Here is an 18516-nt window from a genome sequence, read left to right on the forward strand (position 1 = left end):
GCCAGAGCAGTACCTATTTATCTACTTGCACTTTGACATGCTTTCGAACTGCTAGGTGGGCAGGAACTGGGACCGAGCGACGGGAGATCACCCCGTTGCGGGGATTCAAACCGCCGACCTTCTGATCGGCAAGTCCTAGGCTCTGTGGTTTAACCCACAGCGCCACCCGCGTCCCTCGTACATGTATTTACTGCAGTGTAATTATTCTTCACTTGTGGCATACTTCATTCTACACTGTAAGGTTCACCGGAGGGGGAAGTTGTACAAGATGACCTTTTGATTACTTCCTGTTCCATCGTTCCATGAATTTTCTAATGATCCATTTAAAAAGGAAGGTTACTTATTTAAGCCCCAGCTGCACGATACATTTAAAGCAGCATCATACCACTTTAAACAGTCTTAGCTTCCCTCCAAAGAATAATTGAAAATGTGGTTTGTTAAGGCCGCTGAGAGTTGTTAGGAAACTCCTATTCCTCTACAATTCCCAGAGCTCCGGGGGAAGAGGGACCAAGTGTTAAACCACTCTGGGAAGGGGTTAATCTAGGGAGGGAGAACACATGGCCCTTGAGATGTTGTTGGCCTCCAACTTCCATCACCCCCGGCAAGCATGGCCAACAGGGAGCAATGACTGGAGTTGTCACGCACCAACATCTGGAAGATTACAGGTTAATCACCCCTGGGCTGCAGCATATTCAACTGAGTGCTGTAGCATATTCCCAAATCAGGGGTACTCTGCCTTTTATCCTGTGACCTATCTACATGGCGGTAACACCCTCATATGCCTTGTCCCAATTCCCCAACCAGGCCAATCCTAGACCCAAGGAATTATGGCCTGTGTATAGACAGCATAAGCCAATTGCCCCTGCAATATGCATTGCCCACATGTAGATATAGTCATTTGCTTGGGCATTTTTATACTACCCAACATACAATATACCTATCTCAGGGCAGTTTACAATACAAATGTCAGTCAAGAACAGTAATAAATCTACACTAACACCCTAGAACATGGTATGCTTAATTTGCCTAGTTTTATGTCTAGACTTTCCAAGAGCCTAGCATGAACAATACATTGTGCACATTTAATTCATGCCCTATAATGATTGCCTGCTCCATTGAAAAGGTATCTTAAATGTTCCTCATTGTGAAGTTCACCTTGCTTTTTTGAAAAAAGCTGCCCCTTATATTTGCAGCATTCCACCTGCTCCCAGAGAGTTTCTGGGCTGTTGGATTTTCCATCCATGAGTTGTTCCTCTTTCAGATGGCCATTTATCTGCATTTTAGATCCTGGAGGTTGAGAGGTATGGCTGAAACTGTGGGGACAAGAATGGCTCAAGTGCCAAAGAGTGGGTGCCATAAATATGAGTTCCTCTCTGCCAAGTTCCACTAACTCCCTCCTGTGACTCTTTCCAAAATGGAAGCTCCACCTCATTCCCATTTAGTTAGAGCTGGATCTAGCCCTGAATGCTGTGTGGAGATTTGGCAGCCGGTGGATGTTCATTGTTGTAAATTGCCATCCAGACACAGATGCCAAGAATCAAACTGCGGCCCACAAATCTGTGCTCAAAAGGCCCTGTCTCTGGCTCTTCTAACTCACTTGGAGCATGAGAAGAGCCTCCCAGGGAAGACCTGTTGAAGCTGCACTTGTCAATGTGAACAAATGACCCTCTTGAGCTGGTCAGAAATTAATAACAAATGAAAAGACAGAAGGTTCAGGCTTGCTTTCCTGTGACTTGTACACTAATCTCATTACCAAAATATTAACATTCATATCTAATAGTGGTAGGCGACGGTGACAGCTCCATTTTGGGAAGGTATGCTGATCATAATCAGTTGAATTATGTGGTTCCGGTTTCACTGAAATGCATTTAAACTTATTTAATGCATATTCTGTTTCACAGTTATCTTCACTACCTCAATATATCGCTTGATTTTGACACTTAAACACCTTTCCTTTTTCTTTTTGGAAGGGTGGAGATCTTGCTGTATGCAAAAGACAAGTGAAATGTGTCCCTTTTTTTGTTTAACCTGATACCCTATGATAGTCTGTCATGCTATTCAGTTTTAGAGCTTTTTTGTATGAGGCTCCTCACATAATCAGTTTTTAAAACCTCCATTATGTTGTTCACTGAGCTGTAAAAGCACATTTGTGGATGAAACTAGTCAACAGACAAAATGCACTGTATCCAAACCAGCCCAACAGAGTGTAGTGAGTGAGCCTGTGGGTTGCTAGTTCTTACTGAGGCCTAATCACTCACCCAGGTCTGACAGAGAACAAGAACTACTACACAAAATTCTACTGCTGATTTGAGAATGTACTCTTTATATCAAAGATGAGGAGGGTACTTTGAGTATGGATACCATTTGCCTTTGCCACATCAACACCAATGCTCTATGTTTCTCCAGACCCACAGATATTATTCTCAAACCAATTCAAACAATTTTGCATCATTACCAAGTATATTGATGATATCTACAATTAAATTGTATTAACCATCAGTATATTTAAATTTTATGTACTGGACATGGGAGCCAACTCCTAGGAATCAAGGTCCCTTCACACACACACCCCAAATATAATATTTGAGGGGGCTGGAGGGGGCCCAAAGTTGATGGACATTGCCATTCAAAGTGTGTGTGTGTGTGCCATGTCTTGTGTTTGATTATGTGGGACAGGCTTACCTGGGCCTCCCCAATATTTTATTCAAGTTAGCACCCCTGGTACTGGATGCTTTTGTATCATTTCATAAATTGTGTGTCATCCCCACCCCACCAGTCTAAAAGAAGGTAGGTCTGTGTTGTCGTCTTCATCTTATGTATGAAAGCAACTTCAGACCTGAGTAAAATGCTGAGACCGAACCTTCACATGTTCATGAAGACATTGAGCAGTTTTCAGTGTTTTACCTTTTTTTCCTAGAGAAGTGTGAAGAGTTTGCTCCCAACCCTTCTCTTGGCCACAAATTCTCTGGCTGCTGCTTGGCAGCTGGCAGGCACACAATCAAACACCTGTGTGCCAGATATGTACAGCTGTATGGGTGACACATGATCCATCTGCAATCTATATCAAATGCCATTGCCAGTTGCTTTATTCTGGGCGGGTTGAGGGGTGTGTGTGTGGAAGACCACGGCCTCGCTCTGGGAAAAAAAATCACATTTTCCCTTATAATTGATTTCTTCCTCTCTTTTCATCTCATCATGCTTCTTTGTTCACATTTTGTTTATAAAGTGGCAATTGTGGCCGTGATAAATGTGCTAGTTATATAAAAGCTTGCTCCACATTATGCCAGCCAGGGTTTGTCTGCTTAGAATGAGTAATGACTATCTTGCAGAACTATTGCTATATGGCTGGTCCGTTGAGTTAGGCTACCTCACTGGATTTTTACAGTCAAGCAGTGCGGAATATGGTAGCTGCCTAAAGAGTCTGCCCAAACCTGTGTTTTAGTTACAATTCATTTCAGTTTGACCCCCGATGTCCTGTAACAGTTTCCCCACCCCCATGTTTGGAATGCATATGTGCTTCAACTCTCAGACTTGTGTCCCTGCTTTTCGTTATCTTAATAAAGAATTTATGCAATTGACCAAATATCCCCCCCTCACCTTTATTTCTTTTTTATACAGGGGTACCTCAGGTTACATACACTTGAGATTACAGACGCTTCAGGTTACAGACTCCACTAACCCAGAAATAGTACCTCGGGTTAAGAACTTTGCTTCAGGATAAGAACAGAAATCGTGCTCCGGCGGCGCGGCGGCAGTGGGAGGCCCCATTAGCTAAAGTGGTGCTTCAGGTTAAGAACAGTTTCAGGTTAAGTACAGACCTCCAGAATGAATTAAGTTCTTAACCCGAGGTACCACTGTATAGGAAAACATATATAATTATGCTTACATGCCATTTATATATGTAATCAGGGAGACCAACAATCCATGCCTCATACCTCCTAAGGGACAGATGCCAATTATACCTCCAAGTCAACGTCTATATCCTCGTAGAATAAAAGGTGGGATGCATTTATTTTTTACTACTACTACTACTACTATTACTACTACTGACTTCTTCTTCTTTTTTACTAAACGTTCTATCCAACACAGGCATATCCCCAGTGTTAGAAACTGAGATATGAAACCTGGGAGCTAAATGGAACCTAGGTTATGGGCAAAACAACAGAATGTCTAGGCACACTTTTTAATAACAAGAATACAAAGCTGAAAATGAATGAACTGCAGTTAAAATCTTGTGTTCATTTTTCACATGGTCTAGTCCCCATCTGAAGACTTCAAAACAGAAAGCCGTTTCACCTGCCCGCTCCCCCTAATAGTCTTAAGAGGTTCCCTGGGTGGCTGGAAATGGGGAGGCAGAAAAAGGTCCTCCTTTCCTTCCACTCTGCAGACAAGCCCTGAATTCTCCCTACACCCCCTTTCCTTCATATAAATATATCATTTTGGCACCACAATTAACACATATTAGTGGCCTATACAGCTGATGACAGAGACACCCCCCTTGAGTGTCCAGTTCGCAAGCTTAAGGGTCTTTCAATAATTTGTTTTAATTTTCAAAATTTGTTTTGATTTTAAGCATCACTGTGAGAGTCTAGGGTAGATAACACTTTAACATGCACTACTTAAACCATCATAACTAGTATATTTCAAATTAAAAGCACATCACACATTAAAAGTACATTAAACAAGGCAACTAAAATCTAAACAAAACATGCTGGGTTGAAAATAAAATAAAATAAAATTTTCAGGTCCCCAATCCATGCACGTTTTTCTTGGGAGGAAGCCCCATTGAACTTAGTTGGGATTTACTTCTAAGTAAGAGTGGCAATTTTGATCTGAAATCTTAGGCGCACCCAGAGCTCAGAAACTGCTCACGTTTATGAAATTCCCTGTCGCAAAACGCGCCTAGAACAATGGGAGTTATGAACGCTGCATATCACTACACCCAAAAATGTGTGGCCCAATACAAATCGGTTTTCCTAATTTATATCTTGGATCAGGAAAACAAAAACACTCTGCATGTCTTATGATGGCACCTTTTAGTCTGCATGATTCATATGGGAATATAATGTGGTGTTGGGCTTTGAAGGAAACAGGAATATAATTTGGTCCTCTCTTAATCAAGATGATCTTCTGGTATTCAATTTTAATGGGAATAGATTGTGATTGAAGTAGCAAACACTATGTTACATTTTGGGAAGCTTATAATTAAGAGGACCTTGTTATCCCCATGAATAATTACATTTGCTCCCAAAATCTCCAAATATTACTCATGCACTATAAGTTGAAAGAAGTAATAATCATTCTTTTCCTTAGGATGTTTTTTCAACTCCTGCCTCTGGCCCCGAAACAATTTTTTTCTTGTGGTATTAAATAGCTTGTTAAAGTTTCTAGTCGGCCACCCAAGAGTATATTATACTTTATTTTTAAGTATTTTCTCCATTGTCTAGTGGGTCTTGAACATCGTCCTTACAGCAGCCATCTTAGCACCTGAAGCTTTGTTGGATGTTGTCACGCAGAGTGTAATTTACACCTGGTATTGGAAAATCAATATTAAGAGGTTTTAATTCCAAAGATTTGGGTTTTCTAATATAAAAGTGTAAATGAATCTCGGCATGATTGCACCAAAAATGTTGCAACAGAGCTGGTCACATGGAGGAAGAGAGGGACATGGGGAAGAGGTAAGGAGAGAGTCGACACATGATGCGCTCTCGTGTCAAAAGGGCTATCTAGTTAAAAGGAATGGAGTGGCAATTAACTAACATTTTATAGGCTCGTTACAGCGTTCAAGAAAGCAATCTAGTCCAAATGCTGGTGTAAGGGAGGTTCCTTATCATATCAACCAATACAGTTCACATCATGACAGCCAACTGTATCGCTGAGTTTATATTTGTTGATACTGAGCAGCATCAGCTGGGAAATTCTCCTGCGTGAGCATCAATGAAATAAATGAGAACCGCAAATGAGTTCTTGCGGTGCAGCTCCCTGTCATTTCTTCTTATTTTTCTCTACTTTTCGCCAATTGTTATGTTAACAACATATGGAACATATTATTATTATTACATATTATTCAAATGATTATTACACAATAATATTACAGCATTAGAGAAAAAAATCCATGCTTTGCATATTTCTATCATATTTCAGATTCAGCAAACACAGAGAGAGAGAGAGAGAGAGAGAGAGGGAGAGAGAGAGAGAGAGAGAGAGAGAGGATACTGAGATAGACCATTGGTCCACCTAGCTCAATGTTGTCTACAGCCCATTGATTTGCTGTGGCTCTTCAGAATTTCAGATGAGTATTTCCCAGCTCTACCTGCCAGGTCTGAATCTGAGATCTTATAGATGTGAAACAGATGCTGTACCACAGAGCTACAGCCCTACACACACATAAAAGATGGATGCAACACATCTACCATTGACTGTCTCTTTTTTCTTCCTTGGCACATATAAACCTAACAGGGTGCATCTGCAGATCCCTGGGGCAAAATTTCTACCCATTGAAGGGGAGAAAGCGTGAATTTGCTGGTATGCAATTGAATCCCACCCACAAAATAGCAACAGTGTGAAAGCAGCCCAGAGACACCATCATAAAATGGCAGAAATGGAGCCATACCCCCATGGAGTGTGTCGGCATGGTTTCTACTGCATAACTGCTGTCAGCAGAAGTGTCCCACTAGACAGGCTGGTGTGTAGAGTGGTACCTCAGGTTACATACGCTTCAGGTTACATACGCTTCAGGTTACAGACTCTGCTAACCCAGAAATAGTACCTTGGGTTAAGAACTTTGCTTCAGGATGAGAACAGAAATCGTGCTCCGGCGGCATGGCAGCAGCAGGAGGCCCCATTAGTTAAAGTGGTACCTCAGGTTAAGAACAGTTTCAGGTTAAGAACGGACCCCCGGAATGAATTAAGTACTTAACCCAAGGTACCACTGTACTCTGAACCTGGCTTGCCTGGGGGTGGGGGTGGGGGAATTGTTCTTCTCAGAGAATGTAATATGAAGCCTGACTCTGATCTGAAACAAAAGACTGAATCCAAGTAGAATACAGAATGGCAGTGATGCAGCTTGCATGCTCTAGTCCCCCACGCCCAAATCAGGGTCCCTGCTAAGAAGATCCTGCTGGATTAGACCAATGGCCCATCTAGTCTAGCACTCTGTTCTCACTGCAGCCAATCAGGTGCCTGTGGGAAACCTTCAATGAGGTTCTGAGCACACAAGTATTCTTTCTTCCTGTGGTCTCCAGCAACTGGCATTTGGAAGCATTTCTGCCTCTACCTGTGGAGGCAGATCATAGCCACCATGGCTAGTAGCCATCATTTGCCCACCATTAATATGTCCAGCCCTCTTTTAAAGCCATCGCTGCCTCCTGTGGGAGTGAGTTCCAAAGTTTAACCATGTGCTGTATGAAGAAGTACTTGCTTTTATATATCCTGGTGAGCTTCCTTCCTTCCTCAAGTGATCTGCTCTTCAGTTGGGGCCTTTTCTTTTCTCTCTCCCCTTGTAGCTGGGCTCTCTATCCAAAGTGGGCTTTTTTCTTCTCTCCTTCCCCACCCTGCCTAGTCAGAGTCTCTGTTTAACTGCTGAACTTCCCAACAGCTGAATCTACCTAACCTGCAGGTATGTCTTCCACCTGTTTTCACAGCACAGATCTCTCCACAATGTGCATGCCACCAGGGAACCAAGAACCTGTGTCTGTTCATCGGCTGGTGTGGTTGTGGGCCACCCGGATGATACAGCTGTGAAATAGGCAGCAGTTTCCTTGAGGGGGCCTTCCTCATCTGTGTTGCCGGGCTCACCTACCCCTCCTGGGCATGCTGAGCCAATAGGAGCAGCTGTGTGTGTGTCAATGGGGTGCCTGAGGATGACAGTTCAAGAGGAGGAGGAAGTTGAGTCCAGTTTCTCCATCACGGATACAGACATGACAAGAGGGTTAAATTGGGAGTTAGGTTCCCAATTGCCCTGCTGCTATCTACTTGGTGAGGGTCAGATGCAGCCAAATTAGGGGAGGGACCATTGCTAAATACCAGGTACAGTGGTACCTCGGGTTAAGAACTTTTCGTTCTGGAGGTCCATTCTTAACCTGAAATTGTTCTTAACCTGAAGCACTACTTTAGCTAATGGGGCCTCCCGCTGCTGCTGCTGCTGCGCTGCCGGAGCACGATTTCTGTTCTCATCTTGAAGCAAAGTTCTTGACCCGAGGTACTATTTCTGGGTTAGTGGAGTCTGTAACCTGAAGCATCTGTAACCTGAAGCATCTGTAACCCGAGGTACCACTTTACTACTGAATTGGAAGCGGGTGGGTAGAAGCAGAGCCCCTGATGGCTCTGGAGCATTCAGTCGGACAGGATAATGCTGATGTTTGCAAGTGCGGTCAGGCCACATTCTGGAGATAACTTGTTGATGACATCAGCACTCTCAGCTTTTGGGCTAGGAAGACACAGGAATCCAAGCATTAAGTGCTGTGACTTATGGAAACAGCAACACATTGCAGCGGAGGCCACTCCCTGCCAGAGACCAGCCTGTCCTCACATGATTTTAGGATTGCCCAAGTGCCCCAGATGTCAGCACGCTTTTTGCTCTCCTAGTCCCTGAGCTGTTGCCTGGCAGCAGCCCATTCTCTCAGGCTGCAGCAGACAAAGGGTTGGGAAGTAGGACTCCCCCACGTGCTCTGCTGACAGCCCAACTCTGCTAGGCTCCCAGTCTCCTTGAACTGTTTCCATTCAAGCTGGTCATTATAAGAAACATGAACCTTTAAGAGCTGGTGCCTGAGTCTATTTGTTTTCCTTTTCCCTCCTCTTCCTCTTGTCCTTTTCTGCCATGTCATTTAGATTTTAAGCAGGAAGACAGGGACTGCCGTCTTTGTTACTGATCTTATGTAAGCAGGTCTGGGGCCCTTTTTGGTTGAAGAGCGGGGTAAAAATGCTTTTAACCAAAGAAATAAAACTCCCTCTGGTGTGTCTCGCACAAAGTTGAGAATAGGAACTGCACCAAGATTATGGACTAGTTGGCCACTTTCTCACCCCTTTGTCCTGCAGTTGAATAGCAATTCAATAAATGTTGGATGCTCATATAGCGCACTGATTTTAATTCTTAGATCAGGGAGGAACAGATTAAAAATCATCCGTAAAAGTGCCCTATACAACAGAAGACCAACCATAACACACCAATTCCTCACCTACAGCTGTCTTAATTCTTCCCACCCCAATGCCACTCCATCGTGCCCAAGTTAAAATGTTAATATTTGCTTCTGAAAGATGCAGAGGTTCATCCTTAGGCAAGGCTCCAAAGACACCGAGTTGAATAGATGGAACATCATATTGTCAGCTTACATCAGCTTTCTCTTTAGACTGGGATGATTATATGGTATCCAAAAATCATTTTTGTGTTTGTCCTTTTAAACTGTTGATACTATTTACATTTAATCCTTATACCCTGTAGCTGTGACTGAATCAGTTTATATCTTGTAGGTTCTATCAGCAGCAGCCTTAAAAACATGTGGGTTTTGTTTTGTTTTTGTTTTGTTTTTTACAAAGCAGTCAGGCGGAATATTTTCCTTCTTTTATAACATCTCAGTGGTTTATCACATGTCACAAGCCAACTTAGATCCAAAGTTCAATGGTTCAAATCAAAATGCACAGGTCTATAGAAACCAGAGTTACAAGCCAACAAGAAGCAGATCTAGCCTATTAATAGACTTCCTGGTGTGTCAAACCAAGACAATCTCAAGAAATACACCAAAAGAGAGCGCAGCAAAATAAAACCCTTATTTGGCAGCACCTTTTATGGTGTCGTCTAAGTTTTACTTGTATCATCTCTTAATGGGCAATCTGATTTCAATGGCAATATAATACAGAAATTGTTCTTCTCTTAAAGGTAAAGGTAAAGGGACCCCTGACAATTAAGTCCAGTCGCGAATGACTCTGGAGTTGTGGTGCTCATCTCGCTTTACAAACCAAGAGAGCCAGTGTTTGTCTGCTTCTGCAGACAGTTTTTCCGGGTCATGTGGCCAGCATGACTAAGCCGCTTCTGGCGAAACCAGAGCAGCGCACTGAAATGCCGTTTACCTTCCCGCCAGAGCAGTACCTATTTATCTACTTGCACTGGCATGCTTTCAAACTGCTAGGTGGGCAGGAGCTGGGACCAAGCAATGGGAGTTCACCGCATCGCGGGGATTTGAACCGCCAACCTTTTGATTGGCAAGCCCAAGCAGCACAGTGGTTTAACCCACAGTGCCACCCATGTCCAGGAATGAAAAAGCTAATGGGAAAAGCCAGAGAATCCATAATTTATTTGCTGAACACCCCCAATCCACCCCATTTTAGATATTGAAATCTCTTCCTCTTTTCCAGTTCATTACAATGGGCTATTCCACCCAAGCAGTAATAAGGATAAACTATTTCTAGGAAATCTAAATAAACCCAAACTCTTAATGACTCATGCTGGCTGGGGTTCATGGATATGGGAGTCCAACATCATCTGGAAGACCATAGGTTCCCTACTTCTGGTGTAACATATTCTGACTTTTCTAAAGATTGTATATCTGGATATATTTGTACTGTATTCTACAAATTTCTGGTATAGTCAGTCCATTCTGTTTTAGTTTCCATTCTGTAATTCACTCATTTGTGTTGGATTTTCAGGACAATTCCTCACTTCCATGAATTTGGAAGGTTCATGGTCAATGTCTCCAAACAACTCAACAATGCTTACATCTTACACCAGATCTTAGATTCCACTTGGAGTGAAAATGCCAGCCCAGAAGCATCCATGAATGCTCATAACAGCTGCGATGCAAGTGCTCAAGCAGAGGTCTGATTCAGTCCCTAGTGTTTCAGCACCTGTTGCGTACAGCACCAGCAGAGGAATATTTAAATCAGATCCTGTGTACTTCAGATGCAGAACACTGAGTCATAGGATCAGACTGTCAGGAATATACAATGAATACTCAGAATCCCTGAGAGACAGATGGGCCCAATTGTTCAAGCAGTGACTCCAGCAACTATGGGTCATGTGTCACGAGGGTCAGCCGGCTGCATGCTGTGCTTCACCACTGTATGGAGAAGCCATCACCTTCCATACAACAATAGATGAATGATTTGCATGCCCTTTCCTTCTTTGAGCTGGCAATGGGTCAACCTGAGTACAAAGAACAGAAATATGAGAGCATTTGGTCAGTTTTCCTTGACACTTTTACATCATAGCCGACAGTCCAATACATTCATTTGTCCCGTTTACGTGGCCAAGATGCCTTAAACCATGTCCTCCTTTTCTATATTAACTCTCCCTTTTTATTTATTTTTGTTTGAATTTTAATTTATTTGCATGGTGCACAAAATGGCAATTAAACATCCTCGAGGGTTTTTGTTATTTTAATTCTATTTTATTGCTGTTGTTAAAAGCAGTGACCCTAGTGGTGGCTTAGTAAATTTTAACACGTGGTGAAAAGCAGATGAACAAGAGATCTCTACAAAATGTGGTCATGCACAAAAAGTGAATTTGTACAACTCCTCCGTGAGGAGATGGCATGCCTGAGTTTCCCTTTCAGACATACATTTCCTGGCTACAGGGAGATGAACAAGTTTCTACAAGGCAACATGAAGTTAAAAGTCATTGTGATACTGTAGTTGTGCCAGATCTTTAATTAGGAGACCTACCACACAGGGTTATTGGGGGGATAACATGGTAGAAGCCCCATGTGAGCAACCCCTGAAGGAAGCATGGGATGCAAATGTTATTAATTAAAAGCCCAACTTCACTCACAAATCTGCCTCTTGCCAATTTGCAATGTGTGAACACACTCCGATTCATGTCCATGCAAAAATTTGTCGCTCAGATTCAGAGGCAAGCTTGTCTCCCTTTTGCTTCTATTGTATGACACAGAAAAACAACCACTCATTTACATCTTTTGTCTTTGCCAAGCTTTACAGATTTATCTTAAGCTCCTCGATCATGACTCTCCATGACGGGAAGTAACACTTTGACAGTTGATGTGATCGGCTGTCAGATCAGAACTGAACACACTGTGCTGCCTCTTGGGCCAATGAGAACTGAATGAAATGCTTCTGTCTGCCTACGTTCAAATGCCAACATGGCTTAGATCTGGAAACCTACCAGAAAAAACATGGAACAAAAGTTCTCTATGACAGTAGTACTCCATGCTCCAAACTATGTTTTGATGTTTATTGGCAAACAGAGCCAAACCAAACAATAACTACACTGTTTTCAGTCTTCTGAAGCAACTTCATTTATTTGCATTTGCTCCAGCCAGGGTGGAGCTGGACAAATTAGACAGAGTTGGGTTTGATTCATTGAACTTAGCAATGTCAAGATTTGTGGGTTCTTGTTTTTTTAAAAGCAACGAAAAAGCATAAAAGCATCTACTTTAAAAAGTACTTTAAAAACAATTGACTACAGCCCTCTAGCGCTACCAAAACAAGACTGCGTTCCATCTTTGAAGCAACGACACCATCTGGTGGTCAAACAAATGCCTATTTTCTTTTCGTTGGCATGTTAAAGTCGCCAAACATTTCTTCTGTGCCCCTTCAGCACTGCTTTCCAAGTTATTTCCCGCAAACACTGAGGTTCCTCAGTCAATGTTATCAGGTGTCTTCACGGAGAAGATCCATAATGGACGTGGACATGCTTCCCTGAAAGATAATGTGAAATAGGCAGTTTTCCCATACAGTTCTCACCCATGGTGGAAACTTGGGTGTGGCTTGCAGTGGGACAAGGCCCAACAAGCCTGGAAAGAAACTCCTTTGAACCAACTGGACAATTTAGAATGCTTCCCAGAATCCTCTGCCATATACATAAGTTCCAGGACAGAGACAAAGAGATTCCTTGAATGGCAAGCTGGCACAGAAAGGGTCCTCTTTAAAGTATAAAAACATTACCTTTCCTCCACAACGACCCTGTTTTCCGATATAGAACCTTACTAGTCTCATTTCTATAACATTTATTTATGTGTAAAAAATTATGTCACCCAATATAATAAAAAATATATCTAAGTGGCTTACATAAAAACAAGTTCAAAACAGAACAAAACAGATAAAACTGGGCAGTACACAGAAACAGAGAATTAAAAATTAAGAATCAGAGTCAGTGCTTTTTTCCAAAAAAAATGTTTAGGGGTACTCTCATTTTGACTCAAGGAAACCACCATTTTATAGTTCAAATCAGGAAAAATAAATACAGTAAATAGACAAAAGTACAAAGATTCACAAAATGTTTAGGGGTATGTGTCCCCCTACATCCCCACAGGGTGAAAAAGCACTGGTCAGAGTCCGGGAAAGGTTGGGTGAGCATGCAAGTCTTTAAGAGGTGCTTAAATGCTTTTATTGTCTGTGCCTCAGGAATTACCCAAGGGTGAACATTCCAGTGAGGAGTTGCTATCACTGAGAAGGTCCACTTCCATATGTCACCAAGTGACCATCTGCTGGCTTGGTCTGTACTGGTACAGGTACTGGTAACCTGCTCCCAAGTTGTTTGGGACTTTCAGTGTCATCAACAAAACTGAACTTTGTAGCTAATAGGCAACTAGCAGATCTATCAACACTGCAGCAATATGTGCATAAACCTGGATGTCCCACAAAGCACCCTAGCAACTGCTTTCTGCACTAGCTGCAGCTTCTGAACCAGGCAGAAGGGTAGGCCCACATATAGCACATTACAGTAGCCTAATTCTCAGGTCACCAGTTCATAGGCTACTGTAGGAAGGCTATCCCTGTCCAGGAATGGTTCCCTCCCTAACAAAAATTGGTAATGGGCATTCCTAGCCACTAGTGACAGTGATGGATGTAAGAACACCACCAAAAGATACTCCTTCAGAGGGAGCACAACCACATCCTGGGCGGGTGCCCAAGCTAGTTCAGAAATCTTGGAGCCACGCATCCATAGAGTCACCCTCTTGTCAGAATACAGTCAATTTATCAGGTCTCATCCAGCCCATGACTGCATCCTGACACCACTCTAGTTTTAGGGCATTCATGGCCTCCCCTGGTACAGCTGTTACAGAGAAATAGAGATGAACATGCTAAATGACTTGAGCCTGACATGCCCCAAAGCTCACTTCCTCCCTTACATTCCATCACAATCACTGAGTTTAACTAAAGAAGGAGCAATTCACATAATATATGCCATTGCGGTTGTGGGGAGCTCACTAAGGAGCTTGCAGGCTGAGTGGGTGTTGAAAAACGCGTTTTCTTACTAACCTTCACTTGTGTTCAACCCCAGTTACCTAAAACATTCAGCAATCACCAAACTGGATAGCAAGCACTACCACCACTCTAACTGGATACTTAATAAATCATTATAAAAAAAAACCACAACCATCCTAGCTGTCCTGTAGGCAAATCCCAAAAGCTATCTGGCTTCCAGAAATAGATACACAAGCAAGTACCTAAGTATGGATAGGCATAGACTATGGTATAAAACTCTGAGGCACAGTAAAACAGAAAAGCTTCAATTTTAGGAACTCAGCTTTCATGCCAATTTCTCCTAATAAAACACATTTTTGTATGCAGTTTTGCCTTAACATTTTGCAACCGATTTCCCCTGATTTGATGCATTTTTTAATTTTATTTTCGCCAATATTTTCATTTTTATGCACACTTTTACTTAATACGTGCAGTTTCGTAAACATTGTTTGGTTGGAGAGATCCACTTACCTTTAATGGTCAGGTGACATTGTGGCCTGGCCACAGCCACATTCATGATCTGGCTGGGGAACATTGCAGGCCTACCTGCAGATTGGCCAATAGCAGCCAGGCCTGGATGTGGGCATTTCCCAGGAGGCAGTCCTGGCCAGCCAATGGGCATGCTCAGGTCCACCTCAGGGGGAGGGGGAGAAATTGTGGCCTACCCAGGACACCTCTTCAGTTTTTCATCTTGGCGAGTTGCATTGCAAAATTCAGGTAAGTGCACATTTCAAAGGATGACTATGTTTTGATTCTTATATTGTTGAAGAAGAAGAAGAAGAAGAAGAAGAAGAAGGAGAAGAAGAAGAAGAAGAAGAATTATTATTTAGTATTTATACCCCACCCATCTGGCTGGGTTTCCCCAGCCACTCTGGGTGGCTCCCAAAAGAATATTAAAAACACGCTAAAACATTAAACATTTAAAACTTCCCTAAACAGGGTTGCCTTCAGATGTCTTCTAAAAGTCAGATAGTTGTTTATTTCCTTGACATCTGATGGGAAGGCGTTCCACAGGGCAGGCACCACTACCCAGAAGACCCTCTGCCTGGTTCCCTGTAACCTCACTTCTCGCAGTGAGGGAACTGTGAGAAGGCCCTCTCAGGAGGACCTCGGAGAACGATGGGGGTGGAGATGCTCCTTCTGGTATACTGGGCCAAGGCCTTTTAGGGCTTTAAAGTAAGGTTACCAGACATCCCCATTTCCCAGGGACAGTCCCCGGATTTACAAATCAGTTCCCTGACAAAATCCATCTATTTAGTAGGAAGTTGAAAAGTGTCCCCGGATTCATTGAAAAAAATCTGGCAACCTTACTTTAAAGGTCAGCACCAACACTTTAAATTGTGCTCGGAAACGTACTGGGAGCCAATGTAGGTCTTTCAGGACGAGTGTTATATGGTCCCGGCAGCCACCTCCAGTCACCAGTCTAGCTGCTGCATTCTTGATTAGTTGTAGTTTCCGGGTCACCTTCAAAGGGAGCCCCACGTAGAGCGCATTGCAGTAGTCCAAGCGGGAGATAATCAGAGCATGCACCACTCTGGTGAGACAGTCTATGGGCAGGTAAGGTCTCACCCTGTGTACCAGATGGAGCTGGTAGACAGCTGTATGGATTTGATAGATTTACCTTCAATGTGTCAAAAAGTAAGCAGAGCACTCCTGTCAGCGGGTTTCATCTGGACAGTGCACCATTCAGCATTTTGTTTCCTTACAAAATCAAGAAAAGCTTTGGGCATTATCGAATATTTCTTTCCTTCTGATCTCCATATTTTATTTTGTTTGTGGTAATAGGAAGGGATTACTCTAGAAGAAGAAGAGGAGGAGGAGGAGTTTGGATTTGATATCCCACTTTATCACTACCCTAAGGAGTCTCAAAGCGGCTAACAATTTCCTTTCCCTTCCTCCCCCACAATAGACACCCTGTGAGATGGGTGGGGCTGAGAGACTTCAGAGAAGTGTGAATGGCCCAAGGTCACCCAGCAGCTGCATGTGGAGGAGCGGAGACGCAAACCCGGTTCACCAGATTACGAGTCTACCGCTCCTAACCACTACACCACACTGGCTCTAGCATGGCCAGGGATTATGGGAGTTGTAATTCAACAACTCTTGGAGGTTGAGGCATTTAGAGCCACTTCTTTGTGTACTCTCCTATTTTGACTTCAAGTTTTGTTACATTTTGATCCAAGCCTTGGCTGCTCACAAAAGCCCTGTGCAGTAAGGTGAGGCTGAGAGAGACTGACAGGCCCAAGGCCACCTAATAGGTAGGGATGGGCAATTTGACTCACTGTTCATTTAAAGGTGACCTGCCCTAAGCCAGACTTTCTGAAACAATGGACAAACTGAAACACAGTCATCCTTTGACATCTGCACTTCTCTAAGTTTTGCAGCACAGTTCTACAGCCAACAGATGTGTACAAAATGCTTACACTGGGGCAAAGTGTGTATAAAAATACATATATTATTGAAAACAGCATACAAAATTCATTATATTACAGGAAATTTCTTGCCAAAATACTTATATCAGGCAAAATTGCATGAAAATGTGCATATTAAGAGAAATTTGTGCTAAACACTAATGAATTTTGATGAGGACTTTTTTTAAAAAGATCCTCAAACTGATGTGGAAATGAAGGCAAACTGAACTTAAGAGAAATGAGAAACTGAGAGAGAGAAACCAAAACCGATTTGCCCACCCTTACCCAGCAGTCCAATGTTTTATCCACTATGCTACACAATTTTTATTTCTATGCAGGCAGGTCTGGCTGCATTACTTAAATTTGACCAAAAGAGGCCACTGTCCTCTCTCCCACCATTCTGGTTTTTAGGCACTACTGCTCTGATTAAGCATCTCTTGCTCTCTCTTTGTACAGTGGTACCTCAGTTTTCGAGCGTCTCCGTTGACGAACATTTCAATTTTCGAACGCCGTAAACTCAGAAGTAAATGCTTTGGTTTTCAAAAACGCCTCGGAAGTCAAACATGCCACACGGCTTCCGCTGAGTGCAAGATCCTGAGGCCTAGCTGTCGGCGATTGAGTTTTTAGTTTTCAAACATTTCAGAACTCAAATGGTCTTCCGGAATGGATTACATTCGAAAACCGAAGTACCACTGTATCTTTAAAACTGTTTAAATGCCAACAAACCTTAATGAAGTAACTTATTTGTGTGATCTTTTGTACATGCCCTAGATATCCTGCCCCCGATCCTTGAAGTCTCACCTGGATCTTTCAGTCTCTGAAGGCTTCCAGATATCTTTGCATGCAATCCTTTTTATTTTCAGGTTCACTTAAGAGGGTGACCAAGGATAACCAAGTACTGGCTTATGGAACCAGGTGAGCAGATGTTCCAAAATAATTTTCGCAGTTTTGAAACCTGCTTTTTACAGAGTGTACTAACCCTTTGCCTCCTCCAGATTTGGGTATATCTAGCCTTTCAAGTGAGGTATTTGGATGTTTTGTTATAAATAGTTCATTAAAGTCCCACACGTTCCAACAAATTGTAACAGTTGCCCTGCCAGTTGCCCTTTCCAAAGCACCTACCCGCACCCCAGCACTAACCCATTTCACAACTGCAATTCAGTAACAAATTCCAGTTTCAGATAGAGAAAAGTCATTGCTAAATAAATAGCTACCGGTAATTCATCTTTGTCACAAATGTGTAGGTCACCATGTGTACAGATTAGCCTATGAAGCTAATTCGAGTCAGCATCAGAACACCTAATTATCGCTACCATTATTGCCAGAACTGTGTTAACCCTAATTTCATGTTTAAGGAGTCTTTGTATAGAAAGATGCTAGTAAGAGTATTTTAAACTTGAGTGGGTGGTTTTAACTGATCTGAAGATAGATGTAGGTGGAATTACTATTAAGAAGGTGACATAATAATGTGTACAGTACAGTGGTACCTCGAGTTAAGAACTTAATTCGTTCTGGAGGTCTGTTCTTAATCTGAAACTGTTCTTAACCTGAGGTACCACTTTAGCTGCCGCCGCGCGATTTCTGTTCCCATCCTGAAGCAAAGTTCTTAACCTGAGGTACTATTTCTGGGTTAGCGGAGTCTGTAACCTGAAGCGTCTGTAACCTGAGGTACCACTGTACTAGAATTTCCTGTTATTAGTAATTTGATTATGTAATAATCCAGTATGTACACAATTCTGCTAAGACCCACTCTGTTGATATATTCAGTTCATAGTTTGTGAGCACTGCTCTTTGTGGATGGATTAAGAAAATCAATATTCAATACTTATTGGGGAGGGGACAGCCGTCCCATTCACACACTTACCCAGAGTGCAGCAGCCATATCCCAAGGCTATAATTTTATGTTACTTAT

Source organism: Podarcis raffonei, chromosome 3 (assembly GCF_027172205.1).
Source record: "Podarcis raffonei isolate rPodRaf1 chromosome 3, rPodRaf1.pri, whole genome shotgun sequence".
In the NCBI taxonomy this organism is placed as follows: Eukaryota; Metazoa; Chordata; class Lepidosauria; order Squamata; family Lacertidae; genus Podarcis; species Podarcis raffonei.